The sequence below is a fragment of the Pteropus medius genome, unplaced genomic scaffold (genome assembly GCF_902729225.1).
Source record: "Pteropus medius unplaced genomic scaffold, Ma_sr-lr_union100, whole genome shotgun sequence".
NCBI classification, from domain to species: domain Eukaryota; kingdom Metazoa; phylum Chordata; class Mammalia; order Chiroptera; family Pteropodidae; genus Pteropus; species Pteropus medius.
In genome coordinates this window covers 469,848-491,412 of record NW_024340692.1, presented here as the reverse complement: position 1 = coordinate 491,412, position 21,565 = coordinate 469,848, and the positions used below count along the sequence as shown (strand labels likewise).

Sequence of the window (21,565 nt, the reverse complement as noted above, 5' to 3'; positions counted from 1 at the left end):
GAACTGAATACATGTCCTTATTTATTTATTTATGTATTTATTCCTTTCAGTACCTATCAAAGTGAAAACTTTGTCATGGACTGGCAACTTCTAAGAACTTTTTTAGTTTTAAAAGCCTATATGTCAAGTCTTGTCTAAATAAATCTGGTGGCTGCTGACTTGGCCTCTGGATTGTGTCTTTTGTCTTGATATCTCTCATGTCTAGTACAGTGCCTGATATAGCCATAGATTAAATAAATTAAAAGGGGACATGACCTTTTCTGAACTACTGACATGTACAGAAGGAGTATATCCCAGAAACAGGGTGAGTATATCCCAGAAGGGGGTAAGCCCTTATTATTTCCTTCCAGTTTAGCTTGAGATCTGCAGCAAGCAGTTAAGTCAGTTCTAGGCTAGGTTTAACAGCCTAAGTCCCTTGATCCTGATCCAAATCTGAATTCAGAGTAGGCATCAAAAGTGAAATTGAAAGATCACAGACTCACCATCATTCTTTAAATGAGTATTTCCCCACACACTCCTAAAAGCAGCCTTTCTATAACAGAGGCAACACATTTACTTCTTGGGAGCCAGGATGCCTGGATTCAAATTTTGGCGTTGCCACTAGCCAGGTGCATATCAAGAAGCATCACCACCTATGCCTAAGGTTCCTTATTTATAAAATGTGGCTAAGTATTATACCTACCTCATGAAGTTATTCTATGGATTAAATGAGTTGATATCCTTAGAACCATATGTTCACATGGTTAAGTGTTCAGTTATAATGTATAATGTATCAGTACTAATGTATCTCAAGAAATATGGGAATAGAAAAAGAATTTTTAAAAAGAATTTAAAAGGTCCTAAAAGTAGTGCTGGTGCTTTTGCAATTATTAAGACCGAAGGGGAATATCATCAAAATCCATAAAATTAAGAAGTCAATTATAAACCTTATAAAACTGCTTTTTCTCAAAGGGTAGGCTCAAAATTAATTTAGATAAATTCTTACAGAATGAATGCATAATAGGATATTGAAAGAAGTGAAGATGGTCTGTGGTACATAATTAGCTTTCCCAAGTGGAGTATAGGGAACCAAATCCTTCTTACAAATGAGAAGTGTAACTTCTTGTCAGCACATTAAAATGACTTTTGAAACTTAGAAAAATACCAATGCCAAGGCCCCACAGCAGAGCTATTAAATCAGAATCTCTAGAGGTGAGGCTCAGGCTCTGGTATTTTTGAAAAAGCTCCCTAAATGGTTGTAAAGGTGTGCTAGGGTTTGGAAACTGCTGGATAAGTCAGTTTCTCTAAGAGCAACTTCTCTTAACTCTTTCATCTTGTATATAATTTCCACTCCTGTCATCTACAAGCAGAATTTCATTTCTTCATAACCTTTTCTCATTTTTTTTCTGCTGCCCTTTTTAGCGTCTGTTCCATTGTGCCGGGTGTCTTACAGCTTTTCTATGAAAATATGTGTTCATGAATGGGTGGACACTCAATAAGCATTAGATAAAAGTAACAAGAATAACAATAATAGTAAAGTTACAAGCATCAGTTCCCTCCAGATTAAATCAGAAGAAATGCCTGGGCTAAAATGATCTGTGCAGCTATCCAACAGGTGGATGTACCATTGTCGACAAAAGAATATTCAAACCTGTAGAAAGCTTTATGAGAATTTATTTGAGCCAAAGTTTTGAAGACATGCCTGGATGAAAAATCTCAACAGATTGAGAAGACGCTCCGGAGAATGGTAGTTTTGCAGTTTATTTTATACATTTACAATTAAAGGAGAAAATATAAGGAAGTTTACCTGAAATCTATTGGCAGTAGGTTAAGGATGAGGGAGCAAGCAAAGGGGAGAAATCTCAAGGATTTGCTAAAAAGGAAAATAGAGAGATACATGCTTCCTTTATATAGGTGGGTGCAGAATAGTTAATATTTAACATGTACAGCACATATAGATGGTATGTAGGCAACAAAATAAAAATGAGGGGTTTTGTGGTCTCATGCTGTGATGATCTTGTGCTCCGGTGCGGGCAGTTGTGCCTATAAGGGGTCTAGAAAATAAATTACTCTGACATTTCAAATGTATGTTACCCTAGATCATAAGAACAATGGACAGGGCTCACTTAAGGTAAAGAATGGTTTTTGCTGAGGAAGCTATAGGCCTGGGACATTGACTTCTTGCCATGACCTGCCCAATTAGGGATTTATGAGCAGACCATTGTGTGAGGTTACTTTCGGTCACTGGGCTTGTTAGGCCAGCCAAGTAGCCCCTAAGCTTCTTCTATTATGTCACCCCTTTTCCTTCACACAGTGTAGCTTTGGGCGATGCAGTGCTGTGTGTTGGCCCAGCCAAGTAAAGATACCAAGCAACAGGCAACCAGAGGCAAGTCTGCTGTGCGCATCAAATTTTCTGAATCTTAATGTTATCTGTTCCCCGGGAACAAAATCTCCAAATACCAAGAAGCTGCTTTGCAACGTCAAAAGCTGAATAGGGCAGGCTGCCAACAGGACTACAGACACGCCGCTATATCTCAAAGCAGGTTATTTTAATTTACTTTGTTTTGGGCTAACTCTCCACAGCTCCGCGACAGCCGCACCTGCACACATCCTTCCTGTCCCAGGCAGTTGCAACACCGGCCTCTGCCTCCCACGGCTTCCAGCCGCAGTGCGGGGGCCTTAGCTAAGGCCTTAGTTAAGGCCTTGGGCGCGCCTGCGCGCGATACAGGGAGGACGGGCCAAAGCTGGAGGAGGCGGGGCAGGCCCTCGAGATCTGCAGTCCATTGGTTCTCTCCTCATAGTCCCCGCCCCCGGGCGTTCGAGACGGCGGGGCGGGCCACGTCAGGCAGGCGGCGCGGGCCTGAGCTGTGGCAGAAGGGAGGTAAGCGAACGTGGGGTGGCTGGCGGCCGACTGCGGGCCGCTACCCGCTGATCAGAGGCGGCCTTGCCTTACCCGCCTGTGGCCTGTCTCACCTTGCGTGAAGAGTGGCTGAGGCCCCGCGGGTCTGGGGCTCTACTGGAAGATGGGGGCCGTGGAACATGTGGCAGGGCCGTGTTGTGGCATGGGGCGGCCGGGAAGGGGACAGGTCTTGCCGTTTGCCCTCGTCCTGTCTTTTCTGGGTTCTGAAATTCCGGGAAACTAGGTCTTCCGAGTTAGAGAGCTCTGGGATGCCTGGGTGGTGCCAGCTTCGGTGCCCGCGGTAGGGCTCAGCGGGATCCTGACTCGGAAACCGATCCTTGCATACTTATCTGCAGCAGATTGCAGTCGTTGCACTCTCCCCTGACCGGTTCCCTAGCTAGGCCAGTGCAGGGGAGTCTGGCTATGTCCTGCCTGAACTGGGGTGGCTGTCTACTCATTGCTAGCGACTCACTCACATCTTGTCCACTTTAATGCAAAGGCTTATGGGTGAGCAGGGCCTCTTTTTGGATCTACTGGTTCTCTGGTTTTCTCTTCACATGCGAGAATAATAAACAGTGTCTATATGTAAATAATAACATATACATGTATGAATGTATGTTTTGAAATATCTGTAACAGCTATGCGGAGGTTTGCAGAGACTTGCAGTTATGTTACTCTACTCTCCTTGAGTTTTAACTTCAGATATGGCATCCTGATAGCTTAGGTTCTGAATTTGGAGCTTCTAAAATCAATGAAGTCATTCTATCAAATATCATGCAATCCTTCATCCATTCAACACAGCTTTTTGATGGGTTCCTTGCTGGTCAGGGCCTTATGCCACAAACTAAAATGGGCATTCCCTGCTCTTTCTTCCAGTTTATCTGCCAGTGTTATTGTCTATACACGAGATGAAATTTTTTTGTTGATGGATCAATTTCAGGTTCTAGATTTAGGTACAGAAGCTTGTGATCCTGTATCAGAAGATAGAGCTCTTTTTGGGACCTCGTTTAGTTTTCCTTACTTTCACCTCTAGTAAGCTGTAATCCTGCTAACTGTACCACTAAAGATCCTAGGTCTGAGGCACCTATCTGTAAAGTGAGGGAGTAGGTTAGAAGTATTCTGTAATTTTGAGATGCTCAGGGAAAGGAGGAGTAAATGACATATTTATTTTGTTAATAGTTGGGAAGCGACTATTTTAAAAACACAGGCTGTATTTTATGCTTGTGTTTTAATTTTTTTGAATCTGTCCACACTCACTTTTTTGACTGGCAAGCAAGTGCATGTTAATAATTTGATCCACATCTAATTTCTGCATACAAAACACTGTGACTCATCTCAATTTTGAAATGTAATAATCAGGAGCTTTTAAATGTTACATATGAAAAGGTATGATATAAGAACAATTGGATAAGAATGCAGTCTTCAAAGTATTTTGACTTGCTTTGGTATTTGGCAGATCAGTGGCATCTAAAACCTCTGGTTATTTGCTTGGTTGATTGGGTAGTTACCATCATGTGGCTAACGTCTGTTAATATCATGTGTATATGTTAACTTTTATTTTATCAACATAAAATTTACTATATTTTAATTGATTGCTGCCTCTAGTTGAGAATTGATAACAAAAAGATAAATTGTTAGAGGATAAAAATGACAATAGAGATGTAGCAATAGTTTTTGATTGATGTTACTTACAACTAGATTGTTTAGCCTTCTTGCAGGTGTAAAATGATATCTAAAGTAGTTCTCCTGAAACAATATTCATAGCCTCATGATACTTTGTGGATATTATCCATAAACCATTAGGCAAATTAAATTGTTCATATCACTCTTATGGGTTTAGAAAATTCAAGAAAATGTAACTTCACAATTTTACTTTTGCTAGACCTTTCTAGTTCTAGAAATGGACTAGATCAAGATGGGAAGATTGAGCAAAAATGCAAGAGCTGAGGAAAAAAATCCAAGTGGAGTCTTTTCTAGTTTAAAATTTCAGGGGGAAAAACAGTGAAAAATACAACTACAACTATATTTGGAAAAAGTGTAAAGAAATAATAGTGTCAGGATTATTGGTGGGTCTATAGCAAAACTTGATCTTAATATCTCTTAGTTTATAACAGTGAACACAGTTTATCTAATAAAAGAATGGTTATTCTTTTGGGTGATGATTTAAACTTTGATCAAGTGGGCAATACATGTTTCTTTAGGAGATGTGAAATCTCTTAAGTACTGTGTAATTTTTAAAAAGTACTACGGACCTGGAGATGAGTAGTTTAATAAAATATGGTATGGTTATTTAAATATAATATAAATGTGTGGTTCACAATTAGTGATAAATTGAACGGAAGTTGTGTGTATTATTTTTACATGATAGGAAATATTTGCTAAGCTATTAGGACAAGACATGTTTGTCAGTTTTTCTCCCATTTAAATTATTTGAAACAACTTTTTAACCAATGTGGAAGATCCTATTTATTTTCAAACATCTAGATCAAACATTATTGTTTTTATAAATTGGGTCCTGCAAGTCCTTCTGGCCTCAATTTTTTTAACCTATTTCAAGTCACATTGGAATTCATGAAATTGCATTTATGATTTTTAACTTTTTAAAATTTTTATTGGTTTTCATTCATTAACCTGAGTTATTTTAGTTTTATATATTTTGAAGACTTTTCAAAGGTTTCACATTACATACTATACAATTTTCCATTGCTCATTATGTGAAAACATTTCTTTAGACCCAAGGAAGTTGAGAATCCAAACTGCATAGTTTGTTATTATTATTTATTTATTTAAAGATTTATCTTTTCACTTGCCTGGGGACCAATGAAGCATTTCACCCAAGCTTGTAAACTGAAGATTTCAGTTCTTGCCAGTGCATTAGAATATATCTTCTAATCTCTATTTGGTCAGGTAAGCGACTGCTTCCTAATTTGGTAATGTGTTGAACAAATGTTCTAATTACGAACATAATAACTATAGTTTTGCTATGAGGTTTTCTGGCTGCCAGGCTGTACTTTTACCTCCTAACAAACATTTTTCTGTGGCTTAGCTGCTGCAGAATTTAAGTTTTACTCTATTTACAATCTTCGAACAGGTTTAAATTAATGAACCTTTAGGTTTTGGTATATACTATTGGACATAAACATGGAGGAATTAGAGGAAACTTTTTATTAAAGTTGTTTTGAAACATTTAAATAAATGCAATTTTTAGAGAGTGATAGGTATTAAAGATATTGTGTTTTTTATTTTTTCATTCAACACAGACAGGGCATCAGCTCTGGTTCCAAGTTCCTAATATTTCTTCAAGGAACGTATATTATTTCATGGAGGCCATAGACAAGGCCTCAGAGAATCTCCAGAAGAATTTTCACATGAACTGAATTTTGAAAGCAAGTAGAAATTAGTTGGTGAGGATGGAGAACAAGGCATCTAAGGCACAAGAAAGAAAGAAGGCCAATCTGGCAGGTTAGAGACAAAACATAGACTCTTAATATATTAAGGAGAGAATAGAGATGAGGTTTAATAAGTAAAAAAGGCCAAATAATGAAAGGCCCTCTTACCTACTATGTTAAAGATATTGAACTTTATTCTTGAGGCTGTAGTGATCCATGGGTAAGAGATCTTAAGTAGAGGAAAGTTAAGATCAGTTTTGTATGGCAATGCGAAGAATGAAATGTAGTGAAGCAAGGCCCAGTTGTGAAGGCAAGATATAGAACTGCAAATTATGCAGTGGGCCTTGAGCGAGTAAGATAGCTTGAAAATATATTAAGGTGATGGAGTTGTTATCTAGTTTGATATGCAGGATGAAGAAGAGGTGGAGTCAAGGATGCCTCTTAGGTTTATGATTCCCAAGATAGGAATCATGTGAGGTTTATCACATATAGGAGAATGAGTCAGTTTTAGACATGCTTTGGAGTCACACAAATGGTGCTGTTCAATGGGCAGTTGGCTGCATTGGTTTGGAAATGAGGGGATTCTAGGATATCTAGAGATTAGGATGTTATCAGCATATAGTTAGTTGATAGTTAATACAGTGTGAGAATAGATGTGATTTCTGATAGTTTGTGGAATAAGAAAGAATAAAACAAGAAAAACTCTGGAAGGCACCACTATATAAGGTAGATGATCCAATGAAAAAGTCTGAGAAGGAACAGCCAAATGACAGTAGAGCTCTAGAAGGCATGGAGGGAGAGAATTTGAGAAGTAGAGAATGGTCAACTGTCAAATGCCATAGGGAATGGCAGAGGGAGCTGACTAGAGATATTAGAGGCAAGGATCATTAATTTGTAATGATGCTAGTCCATATAATTGTGTGACTTTCTGTAGCAAAATTCAGTAGAACCAGAGATGATGAATAGTTGGAATTATCCAGTACTTGGTTTTTGTTGTGTACATATGGTAGGAATGCAGGGGAGTTCAAAATATTGGCAAGAGAGTGGTTGAAGTGATGGTTTAGACTTGTTAGAGGCTGAAAGATTGAGAAAAAAAAATCTGGTTCAAGGGATTAGGACCCTGGATGATGTAAATATATACGTGTGCGTAGATATAAGGGAGTAGCTGATACAAGTACTCTGTAGTCAGAGTAGAATATTGGAATTTAAGATTTTAAGGCACTGATGGAGAGTAGGGATTCACCATGGAAGTAGATGGCTGGAATGGGGGTTATATGGAGGTGGTCAAGAACAATGAGATTGGTATGTTGGATGAATTACTTATGTAGACACTGACCCCAGATGATTGTGGTACCTAGGGTGAAGAGGTAGACTATGAAACTATGTTTCTGAGGTTTCAGACCGCCTATTGTAGCCATCAGTATATATGAGAAATGAAGAAGATACTTGGAGGGCATGCACTCAAACATATGGAGGTAAATGGTATAGAAACATTGTTTTTGGCCATGGAGCTTGGAAGGATGATTAGCCTTCACTCAGGTGGCCAGCAAAGAACGAGAGTGTAGTTCCCATTAGATCTAGGAAATAAGGGGACCATCTAATGAAGAAGCTGAGCATCTAGTAAGAAAGCTTATCAATCATGGTATCGGAGTCCAAAAGGTTAGGAGAGAAGACTGTTTAATGAAGAAGAAGGCAGATTAGAAAGAGGTTAGATTTGGGCGTAAGGGTGACAAAGTTTTTCTGAAGCATGCGGCTGGCTTTGACATTCCAAATAGTAGTTTGGATTTCAAGCTTTTTTGAAAAAGTTAAAAGCATTACTCTGTTGGGAGAAATGTTTCATATTTATTATAAAGTCAGTAAATGAAAATAGTTATAAACATCTAGATTCACATAAATATGTGCTTGCAGATGGTAAGTTTTGTTTTCTGTATTTTTTTTCCATAGGCTTTATTTTTTAGAGCTCTTTAAGGTTCACTGGATTTCAAGTTTTGAGGAAACTTCCTGTTGTCAGCTTTTTTTCCCCATCAAATCATTATAGTTTCTGTTATAGTAGGACAGCAAGTATAGTTGTATTTCTGAATTTAAACATGACATATATGTCTCAAGTGAATATTGGTGGTGTTTGTCAGAGAAGGAAGAGGCAATGGCCTTTTTTGCTTTTATGCACCTCTTTTTGAACCTTGGGCTTCCAAACTACTTTGGCAAATAATTTTCATCACATTTGACAACTCTCATCTGTTCTTAGGATGCCTGGAAGATTATGTTGAACATTTTTAGGTAAGTTCTGGGCTCAGAGGTGTGAAAAATGCCTTGAAACTAATGGCAGTTGCCATAGACATGGGATGTGGGCATACTTTCATTTACCTCTGATTTCCCTTCTGTTATTTTTAGGACCTAGAGTCTTATTGGACAGTATCTGTATTTCTAAGGGCAACTCCCACTCATTCATAAGATCTTATTTTTTTCATCTACTTAAAGATTTGTCTCTAGGATATTCCTCCCCTGTAATATCACATTTTCTCTTATGACTGGATTATTCCCTTTGATGTATCAATATGCTATTATTTCTCCTGTCTTAAAAATAATTACTCTTTCTTGACCCCATTTCTTTCTGAAACCACCACACAATTTTTTTTCCCCTTTGTGGCAAAACTATACTTATGTGTCCAATTACTTTCTTCGCATTCTTTCTTAAACTCAATTTAACCAGGCTTTTTTCCCCACCACTCTAAAAGATTTGCTCTCCTCAAAGTCACTAATGACTTTCATTTTGCTAAGTCTGTAGGTCTGTTTTTAACTTTCATCTCTTAGTTGACCTAACAACATTTTTTCCAGTTTTATTGAGATATAATTGACATATAACATTATGTTAGTTTAAGATATACAAATGTTGATTTGATGCATTTATAAATTGTAAAACAATTAACACCACAGCATTAGCTACCACTCCATCTTGTCACATGGTTACCATTTCCTATCAGCATTTTGGAAACAATTGATCACTTTCCGCTTTTTGAAACAGTTTCTTCCCTTATCAAAGATGTCACACTTCTTGGGTTTCTTCTTACCTCACTGGTCTTTTTAAACTCCTTTACTGGTTCTTTTTTATCTCTCTGACCTCTTAATATTGGAGTGTTCCTGAGTTCAGTCATTAGACTTCACACTCCTTCAATCATATCATTAAGACTTTAAACACTAACTTTAAATACTAGTAATACTCCTATTAACTCCCACATTTATATTTTCTTCCCTTGAGCTCCACATACCCACATACCTACTCAGCATTTCTATTTCGATGACTAAACAGCCCTATACCTGCTTCACCTATGGTCTTCCCCATCTTAGTCAATGGAAACGCCATCTTTTCCATGACTCGGGTCAAACACTTTTTGCTCATCTTGCCTGGGCTCACTCATGTAGCAGTGGGGACTGGCAGGTTTGGAGGTTGCAGCTGGGATGGCTTGTCTCTGCTACATGTGGTCCAGTAAGCTATTCTATGCTTTTTTACATGGTGGTCTAATGGAAGCAAGAGAGCAAGAGGAAGCTGCATGGCCTTTTGAGACCTAGACTCCCTAGAACTCTCACAACGTTACTTCAGTTGCTGTTGATCAAAGCAGGTTACAAGGGCAGCTCAGATTCAAGGGGATGGAGAAATAGACTATCTCTTTATGAGGGGAGCAGCAAAGTCACTTTTAAAAAAGGTACATATAGGAATTGGGAGGAATTTGGGGCCATAGCCTTCTAAATGGTCATAGCCTTCTAAATGGTCTCTTCTATTTTCTCATTGCTCTCTACAATATTGTGAGCAGAGCAGCCAAATGATTAAAAAAAAAAAAAAAACCCTGTAAGTTAGATTTCTTTTCTGCCCCAAGCCTTCCAGTGGATTCCCACTGCCACCCAAATAAAAAGGCAAAATCTTTGCGGTGGCCTGTAGGACTTGCCATGATCAGACCTCTTTGTTGCCTCTCTATCTTCGTTTCCAACTACTTTCTCCCTCATTAAACCCACTCAATTAGCCTCTTTGCTGTTCTCAGACATACAAAGCATGTTCTCACCATGGCTTTTGTACTGCCGTTTTCTACCTAGAATCCTCTTCTCAGAAACTATGGACTCCTCCTTCACCTCCTTTAAGTCTTTGCTCATGTTTCACCTCTATGAGCATTTTCTTGACCATTCACTTTAAAATTGGAATTCCTCTCTCATGCTATCTGTCCCTCTTATCTGGTTTACTTTTGTACACAGCACTTACCTTATAAAATGCTGTTATCATCTACTATTTTGCTTATTCTAGTGTTTCCTCCACTGGGAATGTAATCTATAAAGGCAGAGGTTTTTGTCTGTATCCTCAGTGCTTAATATGGTGTCTGGCACAAGGTAGGCATCTAATAAATATTTGTCGAGTGAATGAAAGGTGGGCTTTTGGTACTGAACATTTTCCAAGCCTAGGTGTCTTTTCCATGTTTTATGGAAAAGCTCTTGGAACAGATTTTGAGTTATAATCTAAGGAAATTCCTGACCACTTCTTGGAGATTCTTTTGTGATCCACTGATTTTGTTTGTTTGTTTTGTTTTTGTTTTTTTAAAGAGGTCTGCTAGCCAAAGTGTTCTTTCACATACTGGCTCTTTATTCTTTGAAAGATTATCACATTCTCTAATCAACTGCATAGAATACCTGCTCTTTAGATACTTAAGAGCATCTCCTTCACTTTGAGTTGTAAATCATAGCATTTTTGTTCAAAGCAAAGCTGAAATAGTTAATATGTAAAAAGTCTAAGGCAGAAAATTTTCAAACTTTTTTCTTAAACTGTTGGACCTTCCCCCACTCCAAAATATCTTATTGAGAACTTTAGGTAAGAGAGAGGTGTTTTTGTTGTTGTTTTTTAATTAGTCAAAATGAAGTTATTTTATGTCCTAATTTATAGCATAATTTTATTATAAACTTGGTCTGAATCATGAAGCTATTATAATGAGCATGTGTGGACAGAGCTGACTCCATCTTGAAACTAATCTGCATGCTTAACTTCTGAGTGAATGAACCCAGACCTTTGACCCCCCTCGCATTTCCCCTGGTGGACCCTGGAATGTGTGTACAGAGGCTTCGAGCTAATCATGGAATTTCCATTAATCCTTCCTCTGGGGTAAGGTGCCCTAGATGTTATCTATCTCTTAGCTCACCCTGGCGCCTCCCAGTATCTGGCCTCTTGGTTCCCCCTGACCACCTACCTACACATTCCTTTTTTAGAACGCAGGTCCATCACTAAGGGGTGATAATGGAGAGTGGTCTAGAGGGTAAAAGATGCAGAGATCTAAATGTCCTGCTGCTGCCCAGGACCCCCTTAATGTATATAAGTTCCCTATTTAACTCATCAGCGGACAAGCTGAACTTGACTGCCTTGTTCTTCGGCCTCTAAGCTCCTTGGGCATTGGGGACCACTTTGTATACACGACCTTTCCACAGAACAGAGCATGACATTTGAAATTAGTGGTTATGAATGAAATGATAATTTTTTTATGTGCCTCAGCCTCCAACTAATTTTTGTGTTTTGCTGTTGTATTTTGCTTTTATTGCATACCATCAGGGAAAACATTCACATGAATTAGCTGTTGCAAATGGTAATAATTTTTTAAACAATTTACATTGCAATCTTACAACTTCTGGTTATTTTTTCCATTTTGCTTTATTTGTAAAACATCCTATTGTGGAAAATTTCAAACACATACATGAATAGGGAGTATAGTAAGTGAATTTAGCTTCAAAAAAAATTAACATGTCTTGTTTTCTTTCTCCTCTACTAGGTTTTCTTCCTCTAGCTTAAAAAAAAAATTATCTTTAACAATAAGGACTTTTTATTTTATTTTACTTTTTAGAAACTTTTATTTTAAATATAATTACTGTGTCATTATTGCAGCTAACAAAATTAACACTAATTCCTTAATTTTATTTTGTACTCAGTCCATATTTCAGAATTTCTCAGTTGTGCCAAGTGTGTCTTATTACAGTTGATTTGTTGGAATCAGAATCCAAATAGGTTCCCAAATTGCATTTGGTTATGATGCCTCTCTTAAGTCGCTTATACTGTAGCAGTCTCTCTACCCCTTCTGTTTCCCATGTCGTTGATTTGTTGGAGAAACAGTTATTTGTTCTATAAGATGTTCCAAATTCTGAACTTGACATATTGCTCTGTAAGTGGTTTTGTTTACCTTGTTTCTTTACCTCTTGTGTTGTCTATAAATTGGTAGTTTAATATAGAGAGCTGTGTAGATCCATTTTGAATTTTTTAAGACAACAGTATTCTTAGAGGGTTCTATGTATGTCTTATTCCATTGTATCATGAGGGCACAATGTCTGGTTTTCTCATTTTTAGTGATGCTTAGATGAATCAGTGGGTTCAGGTGGGGTCATTCTTATCCCTCTAATACTAAGTTGCTATCATTTTTTAACCTAATAGTTTTAGCAGCCACTGATGATACATTCCAAAATCAATTATATATTAACAAAGTGACATAATATCTTTAAACATATTTTTTAAAGAAATGAACACATTTTAATTCTTTTTTTTCACATATCTTTTCACAGTATCACTTCACAACTAATTTTTCCCTTCTCCCCTCCCGGAATCCTACATTTACATGTATATACAATGCCTTCAGAATGTACTGAGCATTTGACATAAAGCTTGGAAGGAGATATGAAATGGAATGGACAGTGAAAGCTGGGGAGTGGGAAAGTAAGGATTATCTACTCACCTACTACGTATTAGTTTGCCTTCCTTCCTTCCTTCCTTCCTTGTCTCTTTGCTTTTAGTTTGTAAGATTTTAAGCTGTATAGCTCACTTGTTTGGGCTTGCAGGGCCACTGAGGCCTTCTAGGGACTGGAAAGTAGGTAGTACTGGGGGAGATGTCGACAACAGCTTTGGTATTGGGTATAAATTGAACGCAAATCCAGAGTCAGGCTGTGCATACAAATTTTAGCATTTGCTGTGTGTAATCAAGAAGGTTCCAAATAAAATTGAGAAGTAGATGAAGCTTGTACTTTCTGCACTTAATACCTTTTTGTCATGTAGCCTTTTTTTGTTGAGTGGACAAAAGTAAATTATACCCCAAGGCCATAGGAGATTCCTGCATTGCTATACTGTTTTAGAAACAGAAGTCGTCTGCATCTCAGTATACACTACTCCTTTTTTCCAGTTGTCGGAACCCCAAACCTTGGAGTCATTCTTCATTTGTCTTACATCCACATCCAATTCATTAACAAATTTTGTCAAAATATGTATGTAAAGTCTGATTTCTGCTCATCATTTCCAACTGCTTTTCTCTAAAGCAACATTTTTCTCCTGGAGTATTGCTATGATCTTCTAACTGGTCTCATTTTTCCGTTCTTGCTCTCTTAATGGTCTATTCTCCATAGAAGCCAGAATGATCTTTTTAAAATGACAGTCAGGTATTCCATTTCTTTGCCTGAACCCTCTAGGACTTCCTATCTCACTCCGGAACATCCAGAGGCCCACAGTGCCTTACTGGGGCTTATGAGATCTGGGCCCCTGCTTCACTCTGTAATCTTTTTCTGCTCAACTTGCTAACTCTCACCATCCATTCACACTGGTGTCCTTAGTCTTCCCTAAACTTGCCCAGCATGCTTCTGCCTCAAGGTTGTTGCCTTTGCTATTTCTTCTGTCTGGAATGCTGATTATTTTCTTCATGTCTCTGTCACCATATCTAAAGGTCTTTTTTTATTCTTTGACAGATGCCCAAATACATAAAGACCTCCCTAAAATTTACCTATTGATGACTAAAATATTTTCTAGGTAATATGTTATATATGCATTTGGAAAATTAAAATAAACTCTTTATACTGCAATTAAGCAATTAAAAATACCTACCTTCTATAAAGTTTAAATTAGGTTAGATTAATTAGTTCTAGAAATCACATAACATAGCACCCATAGTTAACAATATGGGTGACTATAGTATTATGCACTTTGAAATTTAGTGAGAGAGTAGCTCTCATGTTGTTTTCTTCACACACATACAAAACACAAGGAAACCTTGGAAGGTGTTGCATATGTCTATTACCTTGATTGTGGTGATGGTGTCATGAGTGTTTCATATATCCAGACTCCTCAGATTACACATTCAATATGTGCCTGTCTTTGTATATCAATTATACTTCAATAAATCTGTTAAAAAAATACCTATTCTCTTGACTGAGGCTAATATACTTGATTAAAATGAGATTGGAGGAAGTCGAACACACTAGAGGAACACTTAATTTTTTTCAGGAGCAGATGGATTAATCTCCTGGCAAAAAATTTAGAATCAACGGTAATTCTGTTAGCTCACTTGTTTGGAACTCTGCAGGACCATTAAAGCTTCTAATAACTCAAAGGTGTGACTTTTTCATTAAATAGCTCTTAATAAACAGTGTAATTGGATCAAGTGAGACTTTTTTTTATCTTGATGTGTGCTGTGGTGCAACTGCTTCTTCAGACAGTGATAAAAGACCAAGGTTTCAAGTGAGTAAATAAGATCACTAGTTTTTTTTACTGAGCCTGAAAAATTGATCTTGTGTTTTCATTTGAAGAGAATTAATAATTTCTATTTAAATGTAAAGAAGTAATGTTTATCCATTTCAGGGGAAAAAAATTGTAGCAATTATAAAGAGAAATGTAATAGGATATAATCCCTCATTTTGTTATCCAGAAATAACCTCAACATTTTTACATATTCACTTTATTTTTTTCTTAATCCTTTGTGTCTCTCTCTATATATTTAAACTTGGTTGTGTATAAAAATTTCAATGTTTACTTTATCATAAGCTTTTCTTTACATTTGTAAAACTCATTTTAAATTACCGGTCAGTATTTTATCTGCATATTCCATAGCTTACCTTTTAGATAAGTCAGTGAATAACTTTATACAAAAGATGCTTGCTTTTAAGCCTTTTGTATTCTTATTTTTTTGAAATGAGAGGTGAATAGAACTTGAAGAATGTGGATGACACTTTGGGATATAGCCAAGAAGTGTCAAATGCTAGGATCAAATGCTCAGCAAGTAGTACCCTGACTGCCTACTCCCATAGAGCAGTTTAGTTTTTGACCTACCCCAGATTTTCAGCTTTATTGTACTACTGAGTATGGTGGAATTGAGTATGGTGGGTGAGGCTAGGGGAGACTCTTGTGGTCCTGGGAACCATGTTTTTTCTGTCTTATTTCTGTGGCTTTGCTCCTGAACGGATCTGGCCTTTGATGACCTTTGTATCAGTTTGGAGGTAAGCCAGGTTGGGAGCAGTTTCATAGCGTTTGAGTTTGGGTCTTTGAGAGTGAAATAAAGCTCTTTGAACATTGGCTTCATTGTGAGTTGATAGCCTTTGGAGCTGCTGCTGCTGTTCATCTATCTAATCAGTCATTTATATCCAACGTAGTGTTCAAAAATTCCATTTAACATGTACATATGAAAATTGTATGTATTGGTTATAAAATTTGTAAAATTAAAAAAATTCTCATGAAGAGCTACATAATCCTCTTCATCCTCTACTTCCTCCTTCTCCTTCATTTAAATATAATTCTTAAATTACCTTTACCTGAAAAACATTCTATACACTGTACTGTGCAAACTGGATATCAGTATTTTATTTCAGGATCCTCTTCTAATTCTTGAATGTACTGCTCGATTTTTTTTTTTTTTGCTAATGTGAAATGACTTACTAAGGATCTTCTGCCCAGGGTAGTTGTGAAGGTTAACTAAGATCTGATTATTAAGCACCCTACAAATAAAAATAGCCATGAATCATGTTAGCTGTAAAATAGAAAATTAGTAAATGCCTTTTACCCCAGTGGGAAATACACAGAGGTGATGCTGTGGGTTTTTAAGGGACTGTGATATATAGCAGGTTAAGAGTGAAGCTATGATAAATAATAGCCGCCAACTGAAGCGTTCATGTAAAACTTATGATGTATTCAAATAACAAAGACCCATTTTCCATCTCTATTATATTCAGCTGGAAACAGTGAAGAACCAGTCCTGAGAGATTTTGCATGTGTTCTTTAACCTTTTTTTTTTTTTTTTTTAAGGAAAATGTACCAAAAAGAGTAACAGTGTAATAAAATGTCACTAATTTGTATTCTCTGATTAGGGATTTGGACTTGGCTGAAATTCATCTTTATACTACCTGTTCAGATGTTATTTGATCAGTTAAAAAAATGAGATAAAAAGCTGGGAGAAAGGAGTGTGTTTGAAAGGAACTAATTATTTTCATATCCTTAATGTGTGGATAACTGAATTCAGGATACTGTATTAACTTGAAAATAAAGTTTACAAATTTATTTTCCTACTTCTGGTTCTTAATAATTTATTTTGGTCTTTGTTTCATAAGTCTTAATTAGTAAGAAAGCTATAGATTCTTCTCTATTTCTCACTTTCTGTTTGGGAAAGTTGATCTGAAAACAAAATAAAGAGTAGGATTCTGAGTAACTTTTTTTGAGTCTATTGTATATTAAGTACAGTGCTAAACACAGTAACCCCCCCAAAATTTTTAAACTGCTACTGTATGTCAGACCCTATAGTAGGTGAATAAGACTCAGCTGCGTCCCTCAAGAAAGTCAAAAGTTCGGGAGGATAATGCAGCAGGCTGGTTGGTCAGTGAGGAACCTTTCCTGCTTGAGTAACTTCACTAGTGTCCAAGTCCAGGCAGCTGCTACACAGATGGAAGATAGCCCAATGAATAAGATCTCCATCTTGAGGACTGATTACAATCCTCTCAGAGCTGGAAGGAACATTAGAAATTGTCCGAGCCGACCTGTGTAATGTTGCCCCTCTACACCATATCTTCATATTCTCCTTGCCTAGAATATGACACCCCATTTTCTGAGGTAGCTGTAGGAACTGAGAAAGAATATGTGTGGCATCCTCTTGATCTTCCTGCTTCTGGATTTTTTTTTTTTCCAGAACATTCTGCAGTAATTTCAAACTCCATGGTTTTACAAGTAAACTCATTCACACAGAAATTTCCCTGTCTCATCTAGCTGTTTTGAACTGTCACATGGTGGGGCTACCTGCCAGCCTAGTGTTCATTTGCAGCAGTGTAGCCATCTGTGTCTGTGTGGTGGCGTTTGAGCAATCATTTGGGCAAGTAATTGCTTTCATTGATTTCAATGAATATTTATTTAAAAATTGGAAAATGTAAATGTGAATGAGTTGATATCAGCGGCAAGATACATGGACTTACTAAAGATCAACACTAATTGTCATGATGAAAATGGGCAATCTTTATCCTTTGTTAGATGCTTATTGGACTTAAACTGAATGTTCAATGATGAAATAAAAGTGTAAAAACAAAGAATGTACACAAATGTGGGAGTTGTATTGCTAGAGATGGTGCCAAAAGGATGGGGATTAAGTTTAGTTGTTAATTTTTGTGTTTTGTGCTCAGCATGGAGCACCCTTTTAATATGTAACTTTTGCACATTAGACTTGATTACATGTTTTTCGGATTGCAATTCATACAAAGATAACAGAGCTGTTTGCACATAATGATGAACCACTTTGGGAACTTGATTTAACACTATATCTGAACCCAGGTGTTTTTTGTTTGTTTGTTTTTTGTTTGTTTTTTGGTTTTTTTTTAGATTTGCTCGATTCCCTGGGATGTGGCAAAATGTAGAAAAAACAAATCGTTGGATTCAGACTAAGAATAATGGCTAACATTTAAAAAATGTTATGCACTTGGTTCTGAGTGAAGTGCTTTAATGGATTATCTTAATTTTATTAAAACTCTATGTTGACCATACTTTATAGAGGAATGATTGAGAATGTGAGCTTTGGAGACTACACTGTTCATATCTATGTTCCGCTTCTTACATAGTTAGGCAATTAATTTTGACCTCTTTTTGCCTCACTTGATTTTTTTGTATGAAAAAGAGGATAATAATAGTACTCATGTGATGGGGTTGTTTTGCATATTGGGTGAGAGAATGTGTGTAAAGAGCTTGACAGTGCCTGCCTGGCACGTGGTAAACTCAGTAAATCCTGGCTATTAATACCACGGTATAACCTCAGGCAAGTTACTTCCTCTCTGAGTTCCTTTTTTCTCTTGTGGGAAGTGGTGTTAATAATATTTACCTCAGAGTTATTGCGACGATCCAGTGGGGTTAATTAAAGCATTCTATGGGGTGCTTGGCACAAAGGAGCTGTTTCCTCCGACATGATATTCTTAACCTGAAGTCATGCTTCGTGTTTATTCAGTGAATCATTAGTGAACAGGCACTTGTTATAAGCTGGGGTTATAGTAGTCAAAAAGAGAGACCAGTTTCCTGCCCTCAAGAGTTTGCATTTCACTAGGGGGTAGAGAAAGGCAGCAGAAATAAATAAATGATGATCATCTGAAAATGTGATCAAAGCTATGAGGGATGCAACCATGGGTCACTAGAGGTAGCAGTAGGGAACTGCTTGAGGGTGGTGTGTGTGGGGGGGTCAGGAAAGTTCAAGGGGAGATGTGAAGAGTGAGAGGAGTCAGCTGTTTGAACAACAAGGGCAAGAACACTTGAGCCTAAGAGTTCCATACCTGGACATGGAAAGAGCAAACTGCAGGTCTGTGTGGCTGAGACTCTCCAACTGAGGGAGAGTTGTGAGATCAAATCATGTAGGACCTTTTGTCTGTGATAAAGGAGATTGCATTTTATTAGAAAGGGCAGTGGGAAGTTATTGAAAGGTTTTCAGCAGGGAAATTTTGAATGAGAATCTCATGTATTTCCTAACCTTGGTTCTGCTGTCTTATTTCTCAATCTGATAATTTATATACAAGATCCCATCCTGGTCTTTGGTTAGAAATGCCTTACTTATCACTAAAACTCATCCTCTTCCATCATTCACCTCCCTTGACTATCCCACATAGTATCAAGGGAGGGAGGAAACACATTTTTAGAGTACCTACTCTCAAGACCCTCTTGGCTTTCAGGCACACTTCATATTGTTATTTGTACCACGTCATGAGACAAGTGTCCCCCTGTTTAACCAATGAGGAAGCAGGCTTTGAGGTAGTAAATGATTAACCTTCATTTTAATGGCTAACGCTAGAGCCAAGATTTGCATCCAGATTCCCACCCACCACTCGCCATGCACTTTGCTCTCTGTCAAGTTGCTCCATCATAATGATGACAGAGGTATATAAGATTATAAACATAATCAGATTAAAGGTGTCTTTTCATCTTCACAATGGACAGAATTTGGGGTTGCAATACATGTATGACATTGCTTCACAGTGCATTAGTCATCATATTCATTTGAACATTTTCAGAGTGGTTCTTCTGAAAGTGTGGTGATTATATTGTATTGTGATTGTATCCATTCATGACTGGAATATAAGAGAGATTCTCCAATTCCATCTTGGGCTATATTGACTGAGTTAATGGCGGGGAAATTTACCATCTTCCTGTAACATTCTTTTGCTCATTTCATCTTCAGCTCTCATTACTACTAAGAATGCAAGTTAAAATAACTAAACTGTAACTGTTCCATTCTATATAAATTTAATAATTTATTTTTCATGAAAAATAAAAAATGAGGTCGATTGGTCAGTTTGCAGCAATCGAGAGAAATATTGCTATTTAACTTGCGATAAGTCTACATAATTCTTTTTAAGAGTAACAGTTTTTACTCTGCTGTAAAATTTCCCAGGAGTCCAATTGAGAAAACTTTAGTAATGATTATGTTTCTCTTTGAAAATGGAGTAACTTTTTAAATGGTCTAAAGTTAATTGAATCTATTCAGTTAAATTGCGTTGACCTCTTTTCAATACTACTCTTTCCGTAAAGAATTGGTGAAATGTTTAACAAAGTAACTAATCTTTTATCATTTATAAAATTTTCCTAGTTTGTTGCTGCTCACTTCCACATACCTAATGATGGATTTCTATGCTTGCAGTGATTCGGGTTTCAGAAGGTCATTTTCTCTATTTCTAAAGAATGTGTTAGTATCTAAATAAATATTTTTTGGTAATTATTCAAATTACGGAAACATGTTCTTGTAAAAAATTAGAATATAGAAACAAGCAAAAAGAGACATCACCCATAATTTAAATTTTCCAGGCTTTTCTTTGTATATATGTACCTCTGTCCCAGTTTCTTCATCTGTAAAATGAGTACCTATCTCAAAGGGTTATTGTGAGGGTTAAATGAGTTAATGCAGGTAAAGTGCTTAGAATATTGACTGGCCCCTACTAAGAGCCACATGTGGTTAAAAAAAAAAACACACAGAAATTTAATTATTGAAGTTTTGGAGGCTTGAAGTCTGAGATCAGTATACTAGCATAGTTGGATAAAAGTCTTCTTCCTGGTTCATAGCCAGTGCTTTCTCTCTGTGTCCTCACATGATGCACGGGCTAGAAAACTTTTATTATGAAAAATTTCAAACATGTGAAAAATAGAGTAGTGTTATGAACTTCGGTGTACCTATTTATTATCAACATCTAGATAATTCTTGTTTTATCTATCATTCCCCCCCCCTCACCCCCCACCAGAGGTAGACTGGAATATTTTATAGAAAATCCCATTTGTCACATCATTATCCCATAAATATTTCAGTCTGTACCATGTTAATATTTGCTAAGAAGTAAATTCTTTTTAGAGAACCAGTGCACAAAATTTGAGTCATTTTTGAGGGGAGGAAAAGTAAGTAAAATACGTATAAAATACAGGTGCGTTTTACTAGATTTTAATTAACTGAATGGTATTTGAAGTAAGATTAAGAATATGGAGATTTTAGCTATTTAGATTAGAAATTTATTGGTCAGTAAGATCTTTAAAGTGAGTTGGCATCAGTTTTATTACAAATATACTATAAAGATTATATTGTATCAACATAAAATATTTATTCAAAAAATGTGCTGAGCAATTTGAGTAATATTGGAAAATTGTAATATTGGAAAAAAGCCATCTCATAAAGGAGCTAATATGAAGACTTCTTTGAACACAGATCGGATACTATAAAAACTAGAGATAAGTAAATCTTTAGATTTTGAAAAATAACTTTCTAATCTTTATTTCCTTATATATTTATATGTAAATATACATACAATATTATATAAAAGATTATTTAAGAATAAATAGAGAAACTAATGTAACAAACCAGGCATTATTCAAGTTGGTGGTTTTATTTTCTTACTTTAATGCCTGGTTCTCCTGGACAACAATCAGATCTAACTTGGAATTTCCTGCCTTTGATCTTATTTCAAAATCTGTGAGTAAGTAGCATGTGATATAACTGAGAAGGAACTCCATGGTAAAGGCAGAAATTTGATTGCAATT

General features: G+C 36.7%; 1 protein-coding gene across 1 annotated transcript in view; it reads left to right on the top strand.

The window, feature by feature from the left end:
- Positions 1 to 2,794: 2,794 nt before the first annotated feature.
- FOCAD (focadhesin) overlaps positions 2,795 to 21,565 on the top strand; it is a 262,544-nt gene continuing 243,773 nt past the window's right edge. The window contains exon 1 of the mRNA XM_039868697.1: positions 2,795 to 2,860. The gene's annotated coding sequence lies outside the window, so the exon portion shown is untranslated. The remainder of the gene's footprint in view (positions 2,861 to 21,565) is intronic.